The sequence below is a fragment of the Nicotiana attenuata genome, unplaced genomic scaffold, assembly GCF_001879085.1.
Source record: "Nicotiana attenuata strain UT unplaced genomic scaffold, NIATTr2, whole genome shotgun sequence".
In the NCBI taxonomy this organism is placed as follows: domain Eukaryota; kingdom Viridiplantae; phylum Streptophyta; class Magnoliopsida; order Solanales; family Solanaceae; genus Nicotiana; species Nicotiana attenuata.
This window is the reverse complement of record NW_017672453.1, coordinates 140,480-144,906: the sequence shown is the minus strand read 5'-3', so window position 1 is coordinate 144,906 and position 4,427 is coordinate 140,480.

Genomic DNA, 4,427 nt, shown 5'->3' with positions numbered 1-4,427 from the left:
CTATGGTATGATCATACTAACAATTTCTCCTTAAAAGGCTTTTCAGATGCTGATTTTGCAGGAGACAAAACTGATAGGAAAAGTACCAGTGGGACATGTCAATTGCTGGGAAATACCTTAGTATCTTGGCACAACAAGAAACAAAATTGTGTTGCTCTTTCAACAACTGAGGCAGAATACCTAGCTGTTGGAAGTTGTTGTACACAAGTTTTATGGATCATGCTTCAACTTCTTGACTATGATTTATGTCTTACTGCTACTCCTATTTTTTGCGACAACACCAGTGCTATATGTCTATCTAAAAATTTTGTGCATCATTCTAGAGCAAAGCATATAAAAATTAAACATTATTTTATTTGTGATCAAGTTGCAAAAGGTGATATTGCATTAGAGTTCATTAGCACTGATTGTCAACTTGCTGATATTTTTACTAAACCTCTTTTAGAAGAAAGATTTTGTGTCCTTCGAAAAAAGATTGGCATTTTTCCAAATTTGTAAACCAATTACTTTTTAAATGGTTAAATTATTTTACACACTTTCAGTATATTTTATTTCCTTAATTATCCGCGTACTTATTAATTTTACTGTGAAAAAGGCCGAAAAATGACCCATGGAGCAAAACCCCCCCCCCCCGAAAAAACGGACTGCATGCAAAAGGGACGTAGGTAGAACGTTTGGTAATTGGTCCAGAAGACAAGCTGATCTTCTAGTCGGCCCGATACCATTGTAATGAACAAAGCATTTGCATCCGAAAGGGTGAAAGTAGCTGATGTTTGGTTTCTTACCATTCCACAGTTCATAAGGAGTCTTTTTGAGAATAGGACGAATGAGACATCAGATAATAATATGACATGCTGTACTTACAGCTTCTGCCCAGAAATAATGAGGTAAAGCATTTTCCACTATCATGGTTCTTGCCATATCCTGCAAGGTTCTATTTTTCCGTTCTACTACACCATTCTGCTGAGAAGATCTTGGTGAAGAGAAATTATGGGAGATTCCTTGATCATTGCAGAAAGTTTCAAACGCTCTGCTTTCAAACTCTCCTCCATGATCACTCCTGATGGTCGAGATGTAGTAACCCTTCTCACGTTGAACCTTCTTACAGAAAACTTCAAAATTCTTTAAGGCATCATCTTTATGACTAAGAAATACAACCCATGTAAATCTAGAGAAATCATCTACAATAACAAAAGCATATTTCTTACCTCCAATACTAGCAGTTCTAGTGGGGCCAAATAAATCCATATGCAGCAGTTGAAGAGGTTTAGAGGTTGAAACAATGTTTTTGACATTGAAAGAGGATTGAGTTTGTTTTCCTAATTGACATGATCACAGATATGATCATTTGAAAAATCCAGTTTTGGAAGACCAACAACAAGGTCATGTTTTGAAAGTTTTTGAATGGTTTGCATGCTTGCATGCCCAAGTTTTCTATGCCAAACCTAGGGATCTTCAATTATAGAAGATAGACAAATTTGATCCCCAAAGTTTTCTAAGTTTTTGATAGTATAAATATTTCTGTCCCTATTACCAGACAGAATTATGTTGCATGATTCGTCTTCTATGAACCAGCCACGTTTCTTAAAACAAACCTTGTAATCATTGTCACATAGTTGACTGATGCTGAGAAGATTATACCCTAGTTCATCTAATAAGTAAACTCCATCCATATCACATGTAGAGCTTAAAGGAACCTTTCCAACACCAATAACATTTTCTTTGGATTTGTCACCAAAAGTAACTATTCCTCCATCTAGCTTGGTGACTGATTTGAACAATTGTTTGTCACCCGTCATATGTCACGCGCTGTCGAGATACCATTTTCCTTTTCGATTCTTCTTGTGGTGTTCCTGCAAAACAAGATTACTTATTTTTAGGTACCCAAGCCTGCTTGGGTCCTAAATGGTTAGATTTTTTAGAGTTAGTTTGATTTGAAGATTTTGGTCTCCAAATCCACCTCCTATTGTTTTTGAACCTGCAATGATTTGAGGTGTGACCTATTTTACCACAGTAGGTGCAAGATGAGCTGTTGAAGTTGCTAGAATTATTTTCAGCTCTAATTTTGTTCTCGCAATTGTTAGTGCTATGACCATTTTTACCGTAGAAGGAACACGCTATTTTCTTTCTAACAGGGAGGTTCTGATCAGTTTTGACTGAACTAGAACTTGAGGTTCTTGTAGACCATTCAATTGAAGCCTGAGTTCGTTTACTTCTTCTTGAAGTATATCACGTTCAATTTCGCATACTTCTAGTTTTAGGGCCCAATCCTTCTTCTCTCTTTCTCTTTCTCTCTTGACTTTTCTGAGTTCATTTACTACTCTTTCTATGTCTGCAAGAGCAATATCAACAAAATTCTTGAAGTTCATAACAATTTGGATATAAAGGGGTACGTACCTCACTGGTTTCCTTCATCCAACGGTGAACAAGGTCTTCTTGAATCATCTTCTTCATCGTTGCTAAGAGCCATAAAGCACATGTTGGCAATTTCTCATGATCAGATTCCTCCTCATCACTCCATGCTCCAAAAGCTTTCTTCTATTGCACATTTCTGCTAAGCTTCCTTTTTTAATTCAGGACAGTCAGCTTGAACGTGTCCGAGCTTTCCACATTCATAACATCTTCCACATTTTTTATTGTGTTCATTTGCTCGCCCTTCCTTTTCTGAAATTAAACTTACCTCTTCTGTAGTTTTCGTTCTTTTCATCATGTTGGTCACAACTTGCGAGAGCATTGCAATGTTTTCATCTTGTTCTCCTCCTTTCCATTTCATCTTCATTTTCAGGTTCAGCCATAGTTGCCTTGAAAGCATCGGTTTTCTTTTTCTCTTGAATTTGTCTGTCAAGATGAGTTTTCTCAAAAGCAATCAAGTCACCTCTGAGTTCATCATAGAGATTTTGTCCAGATCTTGACATTCTAACGCGATGACTTTGGTTGCCAGATAGTAGGTAGACTTCTGAGGATCTTCTAACATGTTCGCCACTTTTAATAAGGTCTTCCAAATTATTTGAGGTCTCTAAGGATTTTGCTGAAGCTGGAAAACATTTCTTCAACAGATTCTCCATCCTTCATTTGAAATAATTCATATTCCCTATACCAGGAGAAAATAGTAAGGCACACACGATTTGTACTGGTTCGATTACGTTGTGGTACTTACATCCAATTTCCCTTGGTCACAAGGGTTCCCTTAAGATCTTTGAATAAAGTTACAATATTGATGGTTTTTGCGTTTACCACCAACGTACAGATTTCAGCACTTGAGTTCTTAATATCAGTTAACACAACTTCTTTTGTACTCTAGATCTCTCTATCTTTTGAGACACTGATAACTCGGAATTACAATGTTTGAACTAAGAAGTAGACAGATTTGGAATACACTTAGTTGGCGTAATCTTCTTCGTGAGAGAGCAGCCTTCTTATAGAAGATAAAAGAGCCGTTGAGTCCTTTTCGAAATTGGAGGCACAGGATTTAATTAAGGGATTGACCCAAGGGGTGCCTCTTCGAATCTTGCTCTTTGACTGGCCCAGATTCGAATGTGACCTTCCTTGTCACAGCTGAATTCAAGGAGATTAATTCGCAAGCGCGGTCTTCAAAAATTGGAGTGCCCGTGATTGGTAATCTGAGTTCCCTTGATTGAGTCAAGGCTACTTCTTTGATTGATCATTAATGTAGTAATTGAATCTTCATCTTTCTTGATTAAGGAACGAGTCAATCCGCTTCTTGATTGAATATTAATGTAGTCAATCTTCCTTAATGTAAATATAGATGTATAGAAGTTGTGCAGAAAAGGATACGACAGAAGGGTCAAATTGGATAGAGAGTCTATACAAATAGTTGTGGGAATAGAATAGGATCAGAATTGTATATCGACTACTACATGAAGGAAGATAGAGATATTAGAGAGGGATGGGTTGGATGTGGTGTTGATTTGAATTAAATTTGTTTTGGTTTGGGTGATTATTAATAAAAGAATTTATTCCACCGAAAAAAAAAACATTTCCGATCAGACGATTTAGGCTTTTCGTATTTTAAGATAAATTACAATAGTTTTCTCATGAAAAAAAAAAACAAAGAAAATTTGTACTTTTAATTGTAGAACACACCGAGTAAAACAAACATGAGAAGGAATTCTTTTTTTTTTCTACACCGCAATTTGATATTCGCATTGGGTCTCGATTAAATTTAGATTTGACCTAACAAAGGCGATTACATACAAAAATTCGAACCTAAAACCCCTAATACTACCACTGCACTGCAATCCTTATTGCAGGAAGGAAATTCATCCAAGTCGAAGAGAATTAGCACTAGGTAAAGAGTAAGACGAGCCAATCTGCAAACTCACACGTAAAATAGTTCTTGTAAATATGAAACCTGCACTTTATATGGTCTGTTAATCTCTCTTATCCCCGCCGACGCAGAGACGAGA